The 16,697-nt window shown below is 43.1% G+C and overlaps 1 long non-coding RNA gene across 1 annotated transcript in view; it reads right to left on the reverse strand.

Moving 5' to 3' along the window:
* Positions 1-59: 59 nt before the first annotated feature.
* The window catches only part of LOC129812780 (uncharacterized), a 44,231-nt gene continuing 27,593 nt past the window's right edge, over positions 60-16,697 (reverse strand). Inside the window, exon 3 of the long non-coding RNA XR_008753075.1 lies at positions 60-7,670. This is a non-coding gene — a long non-coding RNA (uncharacterized LOC129812780). The remainder of the gene's footprint in view (positions 7,671-16,697) is intronic.

The following is a 16,697-nucleotide window of genomic DNA, read 5'->3' on the forward strand; positions in this document are numbered from 1 at the left end:
CCAGGGGGGAAGGAGAAGGCACTTTGGGAGTGCTTAGGCAAGAGGCCCGCGGGCATACATATACCCGTAGTATATTTACTGTCTAGGCACACTAGGTAAGACCTGGGCGGACCACCCCCTGTATTTTGGTTAGGGCACCAGGCGGTGTTAAGTTAGGTAAGTTAAGTGGGTAGGCAGGTTAGATAGGAGAGGGGGAACTTTATTTACTTTCTTTGCTTTGGTTCCGTCCAGCCCCTTTTCCCCATATTACCGTGTAAGAAAATAAATTCTAGTAAACGGTAAATTCTGCTTTTGTGTCATCCTTACTCGCACCTACAGTCCATACCTCTTGCACTTCAGGGAGTTGAGTTGTAGCAGGGAGTTGCGTTCCCTCTTCTCAGAGGCGTGCGTAACACTCTGACAGTATCAACCAGTACAGTCTAGCTGTTTCTCTCTCTGACAGTATCAACCAGTACAGTCTAACGCTGTTTCTCTCTCTGACAGTATCAACCAGTACAGTCTAGCTGTTTCTCTCTCTGACAGTATCAACCAGTAAAGTCTAACTGTTTCTCTCTCTGACAGTATCAACCAGTACAGTCTAGCTGTTTCTCTCTCTGACAGTATCAACCAGTACAGTCTAGCTGTTTCTCTCTCTGACAGTATCAACCAGTACATTCTAGCTGTTTCTCTCTCTGACAGTATCAACCAGTACAGTCTAACGCTGTTTCTCTCTCTGACTGTATCAACCAGTACAGTCTAAGGCTGTTTCTCTCTCTGACAGTGTCAACCAGTACAGTCTAACTGTTTCTCTCCCTGACAGTATCAACCAGTACAGTCTAGCTGTTTCTCTCTCTGACAGTATCAACCAGTATAGTCTAACTGTTTCTCTCTCTGACAGTATCAACCAGTACAGTCTAGCTGTTTCTCTCTCTGACAGTATCAACCAGTACAGTCTAACGCTGTTTCTCTCTCTGACAGTATCAACCAGTACAGTCTAGCTGTTTCTCTCTCTGACAGTATCAACCAGTACAGTCTAGCTGTTTCTCTCTCTGACAGTGTCAACCAGTACAGTCTAACGCTGTTTCTCTCTCTGACAGTATCAAACAGTACAGTCTAGCTGTTTCTCTCTCTGACAGTATCAACCAGTACAGTCTGTTTCTCTCTCTGACTGTATCAACCAGTACAGTCTAACTGTTTCTCTCTCTGACAGTATCAACCAGTACAGTCTAACGCTGTTTCTTTCTCTGACAGTATCAACCAGTACAGTCTAGCGCTGTTTCTCTCTCTGACAGTATCAACCAGTACAGTCTAGCTGTTTCTCTCTCTGACAGTGTCAACCAGTACAGTCTAAGGCTGTTTCTCTCTCTGACAGTGTCAACCAGTACAGTCTAACGCTGTTTCTCTCTCTGACAGTATCAACCAGTACAGTCTAGCTGTTTCTCTCTCTGACAGTATCAACCAGTACAGTCTAGCTGTTTCTCTCTCTGACAGTATCAACCAGTACAGTCTAACACTGTTTCTCTCTCTGACAGTATCAACCAGTACAGTCTAGCGCTGTTTCTCTCTCTGACAGTATCAACCAGTACAGTCTAGCGCTGTTTCTCTCTCTGACAGTATCAACCATTACAGTCTAACGCTGTTTCTCTCTCTGACAGTATCAACCAGTACAGTCTAACTGTTTCTCTCTCTGACAGTATCAACCAGTACAGTCTAACGCTGTTTCTCTCTCTGACAGTATCAACCAGTACAGTCTAACTGTTTCTCTCTCTGACAGTATCAACCAGTACAGTCTAGCTGTTTCTCTCTCTGATAGTATCAACCAGTACAGTCTAATGCTGTTTCTCTCTCTGACTGTATCAACCAGTACAGTCTAGCTGTTTCTCTCTCTGGCAGTATCAACCAGTACAGTCTAGCTGTTTCTCTCTCTGACAGTATCAACCATTACAGTCTAACGCTGTTTCTCTCTCTGACAGTATCAACCAGTACAGTCTAACTGTTTCTCTCTCTGACAGTATCAACCAGTACAGTCTAACGCTGTTTCTCTCTCTGACAGTATCAACCAGTACAGTCTAGCTGTTTCTCTCTCTGACAGTATCAACCAGTACAGTCTAGCACTGTTTCTCTCTCTGACAGTATCAACCAGTACAGTCTAGCGCTGTTTCTCTCTCTGACAGTATCAACCAGTACAGTCTAGCGCTGTTTCTCTCTCTGACAGTATCAACCAATACAGTCTAACGCTGTTTCTCTCTCAGACAGTATCAACCAGTACAGTCTAGCTGTTTCTCTCTCTGACAGTATCAACCAGTACAGTCTAACTGTTTCTCTCTCTGACAGTATCAACCAGTACAGTCTAGCTGTTTCTCTCTCTGACAGTATCAACCAGTACAGTCTAGCTGTTTCTCTCTCTGACAGTATCAACCAGTACAGTCTAACGCTGTTTCTCTCTCTGACAGTATCAACCAGTACAGTCTAGCTCTGTTTCTCTCTCTGACAGTATCAACCAATACAGTCTAACGCTGTTTCTCTCTCTGACAGTATCAACCAGTACAGTCTAAGGCTGTTTCTCTCTCTGACAGTATCAACCAGTACAGTCTAACGCTGTTTCTCTCTCTGACAGTGTCAACCAGTACAGTCTAGCGCTGTTTCTCTCTCTGACAGTATCAACCAGTACAGTCTAACGCTGTTTCTCTCTCTGACAGTATCAACCAGTACCGTCTAACTGTTTCTCTCTCTGACAGTATCAACCAATACAGTCTAAGGCTGTTTCTCTCTCTGACAGTATCAACCAATACAGTCTAGCTGTTTCTCTCTCTGACAGTATCAACCAGTACAGTCTAACGCTGTTTCTCTCTCTGACAGTATTAGAGCTTGTATCTCATGTAGAAGGTACTGTTTGGTGAGAGAGGGCTCCCTGCCATACTGTTTGATGAGAGAGGGCTCCCTGCCCTCACAATACTAGGGGGGCTATTTTAGGATTTGACCTCACCCTCCTCTCTGAATTAACCACGCAGCCCCCTCTCTCTGCCCAGCCGTGGGGCAGCTGCACCCCAAGACTGAGTGTTTCCCCCCCCACTCCTCTGCCCAGTGGGTGTAGCTGCCACAGGGGGCAGTGGGTTTGGCATCAGACGAGACAGTCATTTCTAATTCACATTGATTCTTGTCCTTATTTGTTAAATCATTTATTATAAAAAGTTGTTGCAACACTTTGGAAAAAGTTAATGCAAATGGCAGAAGGCGACAGCAAATTTCTCTTACCCTACAAGACTTGTGCAAACAATCCTTATGAATATTTTGAAGTCTTTGTATATGCTATATTTGCAACAACAAAATATTTCATAAAATGTTTGTCTTCGGTACCATCAGTATCTACTCTGTAGCGTAACCTTACCTTTGTGGAGCCTGCACCTGATAGGGTGTGAATGTTGTGTCTGGTGGCTAAGTAAAAGGTATGTAGCTAGCCACACTCCATACTCCACACTCCGTACTCCACACTCCCAATAACTAGCTGTGAGGTGGCCCCCTCACCCCAGGGTGTGATCTGCATGCTCTCCTGTCCTCCCCAGGCTCCACCAACCTTTACCAGGCCTGCCAAGCCTCCACCAGCATTTACCAGGCCTGCGTAGCCTCCACCAGCCTTTACCAGGCCTGCGTAGCCTCCACCAGCCTTTACCAGGCCTGCCTAGCCTCCACCAGCTTTTACCAGGCCTGCCTAGCCTCCACCAGCCTTTACCAGGCCTGCCTAGCCTCCACCAGCCTTTACCAGGCCTGCCTAGCGTGGGCATGCACACACAAACACACACACACACACACACACAAACACACACACACACACACACTTGCTGCACAGAGAGACATGAGATGGCTGAATTCCTGGGATTCTCTGCGGGGCTGGGATCACATCACTAGAAATACAATTTTACAAACAGCTGCAAGTCACCTCCCTGTTTGCCTGAACATTGATCCATCCTAGAGTATAAATAAAGATGTGGGAGTTTGAACTGCCCCCCACGAGGCGTCTCTGTGTGTCCGTTGTTTGTGTGTTTGTGCGCACACACACGCGTGGGGGTGTGATCTGTTTATATTATATTCAGAACCACATTCCTGTAAAGCTTAGAGAGGATCTCATGTTAAATACTGTTGAAGTAATATGGCTACAGGCTCAACTGCCTCACCTAAAGCCCATTCTGGTGGGAAGCTGCTACAGACCACCAAGTGCAAACAGTCAGTATCTGGATAACGTGTGAAATGCTTGATAATGTATGTGATGTCAATAGAGAGGTATATTTTCTGGGTGATTTAAATATTGACTAGCTTTCATCAGGCTGCCCACTCAAGAGAAAGTTTCAAACTGTAACTAGTGCCTGAAACCTGGTTCAGGTTATCAGTCAACCTACCAGGGTAGTTACAAACAGCAAATCATCAACATGTATTGACCACATCTTTACTAATGCTGCAGAAAAGTCATTTAAAACAGTACAATTTCATTGGACGTAGTGATCACAATATAGTAGCCATATCTAGGAAAATCAAAGTTCCAAAGGCTGGGCCTAATATAGTGTATAAAACCTACTGATATTGCCAACTACTTTAAAGATGTTTTCATTGGCAAGATGAGCAAACTCAGGTATGACATGCCAGCAAAAAAAAGCTGACTACACATCCAAGTATATCAGACCAAATTATGCAAAAGAACCAATGTAATTTTGAATTCCGTAAAGTGACCGTGGAAGAGTTGAAAAAAGGATTGTTGTCTATCAACAATAATAAGCCACCGGTGTCTGACAACTTGGATGGAAAATTACTGAGGATAATAGTGGACGATTTTGGCACTCCTATTTGCCATGTCATCATTTTAAGCCTACTAGAAAGAATAGTAACACCCCCTTTACTGGCTTAAATAGCCGAGCAATCAGCCTGTTACCAACCCTTAGTAAACATTTGAAAAAAATGGTGTTTGACCAGAAACACTGATGTAAACAAATTGACAACAGACTTTCAGCATGCTTATAGGGAAGGACATTAACACAAGCACAGCACTGTCACAAAAGAATGATGATTGGCTGAGAGAAAATTCTAAAAAGATTGTGGGGGCTGTTTTATTAGACTTCAGTGTGGCTTTTGACAATGTTGATCATAGTCTGCTGCTGGACAAACGTATGTGTTATGGCTTTACACCCTCTGCTTTAATGTGGACAAAGAGTTACCAGTTTAATAGAACACAGAGGGTGTTCTTTATTGGAAGCCTCTCCAACATTTCATTTTATTTAACTAGCAAATTCTTATTTACAATGACAGTCTACCCCGGCCAAACCCTAACCCGGATGACACTGGACCAATTGTGCGCCGCCCAATGGGACTCCCAATCACAGCTGGTTGTGATATAGCCTTTAATCGAACCAGGGTCTGTAGTGACACATCTACCACTTAGATGCAGTGCTTTAGAACCGCTGCACCACTCGGGAGCCATGTAAAATTAGGAATTCCCCAGGGCAGCTATCTAGGGCCCTTACATTTGAAAATCTTTACTAACGACATGCCACTGGCTTTGAGGAAAGCCAGTGTAGCTATGTATGCGGATGACTCAACACTAGACACGTCAACTACTACAGCGACTGCAATACCTGAAACACTTAACAAAGAGTTGCAGTTAGTTTCAGATTGGGTGGCAAGGAATAACTTGGTCCGAAATATTTCAAAAACTAAAACCATTGTATTTGGGACAAATCATTCACTAAACCCTAAACCTCAACTAAATCTTGTAAATTAATCATGTGGAAATTGAGAAACTTAATGTGACTAAACTGCTTGGAGTCACTCTGGATTGTAAACTGTCATGGTCAAAACATATTGATACAACAGTAGCTAAGATGGGGAGGAGTCTGTCCATAATAAAGTGTCTGCCTTCTAAACAGCACTATCAACAAGGCAGGTCCTACAGGCCCTCGTTTTGTCGCACCTAGACTACTGTTCAGTTGTGTGGTCAGGTGTAATTGGCTCAGAACAGGGCAGCACGGCTGGCCCTTGGATGTACACAGAGAGCTAACATTCGTAATATGCATGTCAATCTCTCCTGGCTCAAAGTGGAGGAGAGATTGACTTCATCACTACTTGTTTTGTGAGAGATACTGACGTGTTGAAAGCACCGAGCTGTCTGTTTAAACTACTGGCACACAGCTCAGACACCCATGCAAGAGGTCTCTACACAGTCCAGAACAGACTATGGGAGACGCACAATATTAAATAGAGCCATGACTTTTAGGCTGGGTCTCTGTACAGCACTTCGAGATATTAGCTGATGTACGAAGGGCTATATAAAATAAACTTGATTGATTGATTGATTGATGACTACATGGAACTCCATTTCACATCAAGTCTCATGCAAGCAGTAAAATTAGGTTTCAAAAAACATAAACCTTATGGAACAGCAGGGACTGTGAAGCAACACAAACACAGGCACAGATGCATGCTAACACACATGATAACATACACACTATATATACACGTACACATGGATTTTGTGCTATGGATATGTGATAGTAGAGTAGGGGCCTGAGTGCACACAATAATGTGTTGTGAAATCTGTTGTGAATGTGTTGTAACATTTTTAAAATTGTCTAACTGCCTTAATTTTGCTGGACCCCAGGATGAGAAGCTGCTGCCTTGGCAAATACACACACACACTCAACATTCTACATGCAGCTTGTAGATGCAGCAGTCAGGCCTTAGCAAGGGTCTCTTACTGAGACCGGCTGATATACAGTAACAACTATATAAACAGCAAAGGGCAGTCAACGTTGACTTCCTCTCAGTCACATATTGTCTACATCTGCAAGAACATCTCACTAGGAATCTCTCCAAACACTCCATGTATCACCATAGAAACAACTTCCTCTATTTCTAACACTATCAACATAGTGACACTGAATTCATGTCTTCGTTATATAGAGCACGATAACAGATTTCTGAAGCAGTCCACTCAATCTAGTTATGGAAAGGGTCAAATTGTGTTAACCCCTCTCCTTATATCAAATCAAATTTTATTTGTCACATGCGCTGAATACAACAGTGAAATGCTTACTTACAAGCCCTAACCAACAATGCAGTTTTAAGAAAATATTGACTAAATACACGAAAGTAAAAAATAAAAGAGCAACAATAAAATAGCAATAACGAGGCAACATACAGGGGGTACCAGTACCGAGTCAATGTCCAGGGGTACAGGTTAGTCAAGGTAATTGAGGCAATATGTACAGTAACAGTCCAAAGTTTGGACACACCTAATTACAGGGTTTTTCTTTATTTTTACTATTTTCTACATTGTAGAATAATAGTGAGGATATCAGAACTATGAAATAACTTATATGTAATCATGTAGTAACCAAAAAAGTGTTAGACAAATCAAAGTATATTTTAGATTTTAGATTCTTCAAAGTAGCCACCTTTTGCCTTGATGACAGCTTTGCACACTCTTGGCATTCTCTCAACCAGCTTCATGAGGAATGCTTTTCCAACAGCCTTGAAGGAGTTCCCACATATGCTGAGCACTTGCTGGATGCTTTTCCTTCACTCTGCGGTTGAGGTCAGGTGATTGTGGAGGCCAGGTCATCTGATGCAGCACTCCAACACTCCCCTTGGTCAAATAGCCCTTACACAGCCTGGAGGTGTGTTGGGTCATGTGTTGAGTCATTGTCCTGTTGAAAAACAAATTATGGTCTCACTAAGCGCAAACGAGATGGGATGGCGTATCGCTGCAGAATACTGTGGTAGCCATGCTGGTTAAGTGTGCCTTGAATCCTAAATAAATCACAGACAGTGTCACCAGCAAAGCACCCCCACATCATCACACCTCCTCCTCCTCCTCCTCCATGCTTCACGGTGGGAACCACACATGCAGAGATCATTCGTTCACCTACACTGCGTCTCACAAAGGCACGGCAGTTGGAACCAAAAATCTCACATTTGGACTAATCAGACCAAAGGGCAGATTTCCACCCGTCCATTGCTTGTGTTTCTTGTTCCAAGCAAGTCTCCTCTTGTTATTGGTGTCCTGTAGAAAATAGTAAAAAATTAAGAAAAACCCTTAAACTTTTGACTGGTACTGTACATGTAGGTAGGGGTAAAGTGACTATGCATAGATGATAAACAGCGAGTAGCAGCAGCGTAAAAAAACGTAGGTTAGCCATTTGATTAGCTGTTCAGCAGTCTTATGGCTTGGGGGTAGAAGCTGTTAAGAAGCCTTTTGAACCTAGACTTGGAGCTCCGGTACCGCTTGCTGTGCGGTAGCAGAGAGAACAGTCTATGACTAGGGTGGCTCGAGTCTTTAGCACTTTTTAGGGCCTTCCTCTGACACTGCCTGGTATAGAGGTCCTGGATGGCAGGAAGCTTGGCCCCGGTGATGTACTGGGCCGTACGCACTACCCTCTGTAGTGCCTGGTGGTCGGAGGCCGAGCAGTTGCCATACAAGGCGGTGAGGCAACCAGTCAGAATGCTCTCCATGGTGCAGCTGTATAACTTTTTGAGGATCTGAGGACCCATGCCAAATCTTTTCAGTCTCCTGTGGGGGAATAGGTGTTGTCGTTCCCTCTTCATGACTGTCTTGGTGTGTTTGGACCATGATAGTTTGTTGTTAATGTGGACACCAAGGAACTTGAAGCTCTCAACCTGCTCCACTACAGCCCCGTTGATGAGAATGGGGACGTGCTCAGCCCTCCTTGTCCTGTAGTCCATGTCATGACGTTGGCAGTGGGGGTAGGTTTATGACAGTCATAAATACCTCTTTCCCCCTTTTTCTCTCTCCCTACTATAACTGATGTGACATAGGGAAACCCATTGGTTAACATAGAGATTCTGGGTAACATCAGCAGTTGGGGGAAATGAACTATATTCTGGTAGTCCGACCAACTGAACATATGCGGGGGTACTTAAGGTATATTATGTCAGTTCGGTTGCCCTCTGACACATTCTCATCAATGATAGAATGACAAACTCTACTGTGGAAAGTCTAAACATCAGAGGTATCGGATTCACATGGAATTGTTGTTTAATTCAAATGTTTGAATATGACATTATTTGTGAAGAGATGAAATTTAATTTTAGCTTCCAAATGAGAGATGTGTTTTCATAAGTTTGGGCTTCTGGTCAACTAGTGGCCCGCCCCTGTGAAGAGGCATGGGTTATAAACTTTTTAGACACACCCCTCTCCCTCCACTATAAAAGCCAAAGAACAAGAATATAACTTCCTGTTCCGGGTACGCTAGGATGACGATCCGGTGTCAGAATGGTTCAGATAACTACAGAACTAAGCCAACATCAGCATGGACTTTGATTGTGAATGGTATGAACTTTGAACTCGTATTCACTACAGAAGTGATATCTCCTAGCCGTTGAGTTAGGAACAGCTAAACGCAGGTTAGGAAGGACAGTCCAAGTATCCCGTCTACTACACCAACGTTACACACAACGTATCCCGTGACTACCAGAGACATTCTTCAAAGGACAGAGGGCTCGGGTTGGTGACACGGTCCATCTACCACCAACCTACTGAAGCACAGCTCAGAGTAAATATTGATTGCATTTTCCTCTTCAAATGGGCGGTAATTTAGAATGCATAAGATACTGTATTTACGATAGCACAGCTCGCCTATGTTCGTCTCCCGCTCTTTCACCAGGACTCAGCCCCTTTCCTTTGTGTAACAAGCTGTCATATCTATTCCGTCCGCTAGGGACGTTTTCTGTATGACGTAATTTGTGATCAAGTTATGATTTAATTGTATATGTGTGATTAGTTAGGTATTTAGTAAATAAATAATTAAACCCAATTTTGTATTGCTGATTCAACTTGTTAGCCAGGATTCTTGCAGATAACCAAGGACTTACAACTTTCAGATGAGACTGAATAAAATGACGATTAATGTGACTTATGGATGTAAAATCTTACTAAATCTTTAAGAGTTTATTCGAAAGATAACAGCTCTATAAATATTATTTTGTGGTGTCCCTCTCTAGTTAATTAACATTTACATGATTAGTTCAATCAAGTAATATTAATTACGGAGAAATTATTTTATAGAATAGCATGTCATAGCAATTAATCTGGCATAGTCAGACACGACATACACGATCATCTCCTTTGTCTTGATCACGTTGAGGGAGAGGCTGTTGTTCTGGCACCACATTTCCAAGTCTCTGACCTCCTCCCTATAGGCTCTCTCATTGTTGTTGGTGATCAGGCCTACCACAGTTGTGTTGTCGGCAAACTTAATGATGGTGTTGGAGTCATGCCTGGCCAGGCAGTCATGGGTGAAGAAGGATTCAGCGGGGGACTAAGCACGCACCCCTGAGGGGCCCCAGTGTTGAGGATCAGCATGGCAGATGTGTTGTTGCCTACCATTACTACCTGGGGATGGCCCACCAGGAAGTCCAGGATCCAGTTTGCGAGGGAGGTGTTTAGTCCCTGGGTCATTAGCTTAGTGATGAGCTTTGAGGGCACTATGGTGTTGAATGCTGAGATGTAGTCAATGAACAGCATTCTCACGTAGGTGTTCCTTTTGTCCAAGTGGGAAAGGGCAATTGATGTGAGCCATGACCAGGCTTTCAAAGCACTTCACAGCTACAGATGTGAGTGCTATCGGTCAGTAGTAATTTAGACAGATTACCTTGGTGTTATTGGGCACAGGGACTATGATGGTCTGCATCATGATGTGTCATTATCGAGAGAGATCACACAAACATTTCAGCATCAACAGCCTGTAACAATCAATGTATTGATATACAGGATTCCATTTCAAAGGAAACATTTTTAAAGTCTCAAATTAAATTCAATCAAAAGCAATTGCCTGTCTGTCTTTAAAAAGGACCACCTACTGAAATGAAAAGGTCCCATGTGGCTCAGTTGATAGAGCATGGTGCTTGCAATGCCAGGGTTGTGGGTTTGATTCCCACGGGGGACCAGTACAACAACAAAAAAGTATGAAACTGTATGAACTCACTACTGTGAGAGTTCATACACACACTACTGGATAAGAGTGTCTCCTAAATGACTCAAATGTAAATGATTCAGTGAGTATTGTAACATGTCCACCAAATCCCACTAGATGGCAGACTTCACCAGTGAAGCCAAACAGGCACACTCATTCTGAAAGTCCCAAGAATTCACTCTGGCAACAGAATGACATGTTGTGTTATTTGATACTATTGATTACAGGGGTCATTACAGCGGGTCAAGTTGTGGGTTCAACTAGATTGAGGGAGACAAAGGCAGGGAGGAGGAAAAAAGACGTACTGAGAGAAATAACAGGATTGGTAAATCAACAAATATGTCATACCCTATATCAGCTGAGAGAAGGAGCATAGAAAGAGACAGATTATGATATAGGAAAATGTGATTTGGGTCACATTGTATGAAGGTCAGATAACAACAACACATTAGACTCGATCTAAACTTCAGCATGTCTATTTAATATACAACTTCATGAATGCATACTAGCTGCACTGCTACAGGTGATCACAAAGAATAGCCTATATGCTGTATCAACAACGTAACATTTTCATCTCTGTTGTAAGACACCTTTTAGAGCAGGACCAGGACCCCCAACAGAACATGTTGTTGTTGTAGCCACGGACAAATTCACCTGATTCAACTCACTGAGGGCTTGATGATTTGTTGACAAGTTGAATCAGGTGTGCTTGTTCCCGGCTACAACAAAAATGTGTAGTTGGGCCTCCCGGGTGGCGCAGTGGTCTAGGGCACTGCATCGCAGTGCTAACTGCGCCACCAGAGTCTCTGGGTTCGCGCCCAGGCTCTGTCGCAGCCGGCCGCGACCGGGAGGTTCGTGGGGCGACGCACAATTGGCATAGCGTCGTCCGGGGTAGGGAGGGTTTGGCCGGTAGGGATATCCTTGTCTCATCGCGCTCCAGCGACTCCTGTGGCGGGCCGGGCGCAGTGCGAGCCAACCAAGGGGGCCAGGTACACGGTGTTTCCTCCGACACATTGGTGCGGCTGGCTTCCAGGTTGGAGGCGCGCTGTGTTAAGAAGCAGTACGGCTGGTTGGGTTGTGCTTCGGAGGACGCATGGCTTTCGACCTTCGTCTCTCCCGAGCCCGTACGGGAGTTGTAGCGAAGAGACGAGGTAGTAATTACTAGCGATTGGATACCACGAAAATTGGGGAGAAAATGGGCAAAAAAAAAATATATATATATATATATATATATATAATATGTGTAGTTGGGGGTACTGGAGGACCGGAGTTGGGAAACAGTTTTAGAGCAGAGAGACCATTATACTCTGGTTTGGGGGGTGTATCTGACCGGGAACATATCTTTATCAATGACACCGAGCCAGAGGAGCCTTGGCCAGCAAATACGTCAACCTGTCTGACTCACTGTCTCATTGGAAGCAAACCACAGCAACAAAGAAGTCAGTCACTTTACCTGTATTCACAAATTGTCTCAGAGAGTGCTGATCTAGGGTCAGGTCCTCCTTGTCTTATTCATTACGGCATGAAAAGTTAAACTGATCCTACATCAGCACTTCTACTCTGAGCGCTTTGTGAATACGGAACCAGATACTGAATCAGGTCACATGCTCAGCATTCCCCAGACAGACAGACAATGCGCAGCTTCAGCTGGAGAAAGGAGAGATCTGTCTAAGCAGGCATGGGTGCATCTGAAATGTCACCTTATTCCCAATATAGTGCACTACTTTCATTCCCTAGTCAAATGTAGTGTACTACATAGAGAATAGGGTGCCGTCTCAGACCCAGGCAGGGAGAGGTAGATAGACTATCCATCCAGTTTCAACTGTTCTGCCTGCAGCTATGAAACCCTGGGCTGTGCTACCTTGTCCCGGACCTGCTGTTTTGGACTCTCTCTCTCTACTGCACCTGCTGTCTCTAACTCTGAATGATTGGCTATGAAAAGCCAACTGACATTTACTCCTGAGGTGCTGACCTGTTGCACCTTCTACAACCACAGATTATTATTATCTGACCCTGCTGGTCATCTATGAATGTTTGAACATCTTGGCCATGTTCTGTTATAATCTCCACCTGGCACAGCCAGAAGAGGACTGGCCACCCCTCAGAGCCTGGTTTTTCTCTAGGTTTCTTCCTAGGTTCCTGCCTTTCTAAGGAGTTTTTCCTAGCCACCATGCTTCTACATCTGCATTGCTTGCTGTTTTATATATTTTGTAAATATAGTGTATTTGGGATGAGTATGGTATGACGACAATAGTAAGTGGCTAAAAACACATGCAGTTCTGAACCAGACTTAATATACAATATATCAGTCATCATGTTGAGAAGTAAACTAGTAAATAGTTTCTCTACTTGTTACCAAGCCGGTAACGTAATGGAAACAACTCAACACAGAGTCGATGTTTGACATTTTGCACTCTATGAAAACAGATGTTCACATCAACACTTCTCCAGAGCAGGGGTTGCCAAACTTTGCCACTTAGGCACCCCTTCCAGCATTGCTATCTGCAGCGTTAGTTCGAGAAAATGTTGCAATTCTTCAGCCATTCCTGGATCTGTGACCAAAAACGAGCTACATATGGACAGTACCAAAATAAATGATCTAATGATTCTGCCTCCTCACAGCAAAATCTGCAGAGCTGGGAAGATTGTATCCCCCATATATATAACATTTATTGGTTGCAAGAATTTTCTATAATAATTTCAATTGAAAAATTAAAGTTTTGAATCCAGCGTTGTTTTGCATGTCAATTCATAAACCATGTGCCATGGAATGGGTCCATCAAAAATCTCCCAACTATTTTGCAATTTATATGGCACAGCTGTAGATTTTTTGGTCCTTAAATGAAATTGGTCTGTTTTTATTTATCACCATTTTCTTTAACCATTTATGGTCTTTAATGCAGGGCCGACAGACAAGGTCCTTACTTTTTCCCCCTTCTACTTGCCTCTTACATTTTTGTGGTAATGCTGCAATTAGAGAGCAGACTTTTCATATGTCTGTGTTAGCTGCATGTGTGACAACTCCACCAGTCCTATTTATGATATAATTTACAAAAATTATACCTTTTTTAAGCATTTTATCAAAAAATATGTTTTTTTTTATCAATTAGTATATTTGATTTTATTTTATTTTATAGATTATTTTATTTTCAAACAACCGAAAGTGAGCAGTTGTAATCCGAATAAAGGGCAAAAGGTCATTCTTGAACATGGGGTGAGACATTCCTACCAATTTACTAGAGAACCATTTCGGATTTAAGTATAACTTTGTATGACTGATGCTTTTAGTGAGAGGTCTAATGCTTTAATATTTAATCATTCATGCCCTCCGAATTCATATTCATTATATAAAAAATAGGCCCTTTAAATTGTGTCTGGCTTGCCATTCCAAATAAAATAGAATATTTTTTTGTTCATATAATTTTTGGGGCGGCAGGTAGCCTAGTGGTAAGAGCGTTGGTCTAGTAACCGAAAGGTTGCAAGATTGAATCCTCAAGCTGACAAGGTGAAAATCTGTCGTTCTGCCCCTGAACAAGGCAGTTAACCCACTGTTCCTAGGCTGTCATTGAAAATAAGAATTTGTTCTTAACTGACACGCCTAGTTAAATAAAGGTTAAAAAAAAGAAACAAGCAGGTCATTAGGTGTAGGCAAAACCATAAGCAAATAGGTAAGCTGTGATATGAACTGTGAACCTTGTTTTACTCCTCTTGCCAGTTTAAAACTTTCTGAGATGTAGCCATTATTTACTTAATGTGATATTTGAGTGACTCAAACATTACAAAATCCATGGGCTAAAAAACCTAGCTAAAAAATGTTAGATGAAAGCCGGACTGAGTTCCTTCAACAACAACAAAAATAATAACCGCACGCCCCCCCCTGCCGGCCCACCCCACAGTTTGGGAACCACTGCAGTAGAGTTTTGCTGTTACAGTACTGGGATTCTTATTGCAAATTGACCCCAAAGCATCTCAGAGCAGGAGTGCTGATCTAGGATCAGGTCTATCATCTTATTCATTATGATTTAAAAGGCAAAACTGATTGCAGCACTCCTACTCTACTCCTACTTTGTGACTAGGACCCAGATCCCAATGCTGTGGAAACACATTCTGCCATTCCCAATGCCTTGAAGGTGGCTGCAGCTGAACTAATTATGTTCCCCCATTTCCTGTTTTAATTAGAGGGCAACTGAGGGCTGTTCCAACATTGTCCTCTAACAGAATCCAATAAGACCATCAGCTGATTGATCAGCCAGTCTATAGAGAGAAGAGTTTCTCCAGATAGATACCCCATCAGCTTGATCTGTAGACATTTGTACACACACACGCACGCACGTATCTGCCAGTCTAAAGGGAGAACCTCCCTAGGTACCCCCAGAGCTTGAGCCCATCAGCCTTCAGTACTAAGCCCAGTAGTCTACATTTACATTTTAGTATGTACCTTCATTCAACTAAGGTAGGTACAGTAAAACAACCACAATTCACCATAATTGCAAGTAAAACCTTCTTCAAAATAGCCGCTATCTGCCAACTCATATCCTGGACTGGCTGGTCTCTGCACTGCTGCACTAGGGTTGGGAGGGAGAATCGATTCTCTCTAAACATTGATGCGAGGCAATGTCCCAAATGTCACCCTATTCGCTATATGGTGCAATGCTTTTGACCAGAGCCCTATCAGCCCTGGCCAAAAGATCTGCACAATATAGGGAATAGGTTGCCATTTGGGATAAACCCTGAGTATTGAGTCTGACTGCAGACCTCGCTAAGTCACAACAACAGACCAGTCCAGCTCCAAGGCTACTGAGAAGGTACAGCTCCCCTCATTATATCTAATCCCCTCTTCCTCCTACAGGGTCATTATACTGGGATGTGATGTTGGACAATTCTGCATCTGATGGTGTTCTTTGCTGTGCTGGTCCCAGATCAGTTTGTGCTGTGTCTTGTCTGGCAATGACAATGACCTCAGGACCAAAACTACAGCCAAAACAGATATTAGACTAGGGTCAATATTCACAAAGGATCTCAGAGTAGGAGTGCTGATCTAGGATCAGGTACTCCATGTCAATATAATCTTATTGAAAAGGGAAAACCACTCGTAGATTAGAGCTGCTATTCAAATCAAAATCATATCAAATTGCATTGTTCACATACACATGGTTAACAGATGTTATTGCGAGTGTACTGAAATGCTTGTGCTTCTTGTTCCGACAGTGCAGTAATATCTAACAAGTAATCTAACAAATGCACAAAGAATTTACACACAATGTAAGGGGATGGAATAAGAATATGTACATATAAATATATGGATGAGCGATGACTGAGCGGCATAGGCAAGACGCAATAGATGGTATAAAATACAGTATATACATATGAGATGAGTAATGCAAGATATGTAAACATTCTTAAAGTGGCATTATTGAAGTGACTAGTGATCCATTTATTAAAGTGGCCAATGATTTCAAGTCTGTATGTAGGCAGCAGCCTCTCTGTGTTATTGATGGCTGTTTAATACTCTGATGGCCTTGAGATAGAAGTTGTTTTTCAGTCTCTCGGTCCCGGCTTGGATGCATCTGTACTGACCTCGCTTCCTGGATGATAGCGGGGTGAACAGGCGGTGGCTCGGGTGGTTGATGTCCTGGATGATCTTTTTGGCCTTCCTATGACATCGAGTGCTGAATTCTGAGACACTTGATTAACACGGGCCCAGGGTAGTTCTTTGCTACTAGGCCCTTTGGAATCATATTA

The sequence above is a fragment of the Salvelinus fontinalis genome, chromosome 16 (genome assembly GCF_029448725.1).
Source record: "Salvelinus fontinalis isolate EN_2023a chromosome 16, ASM2944872v1, whole genome shotgun sequence".
Classification (NCBI taxonomy): Eukaryota; Metazoa; Chordata; class Actinopteri; order Salmoniformes; family Salmonidae; genus Salvelinus; species Salvelinus fontinalis.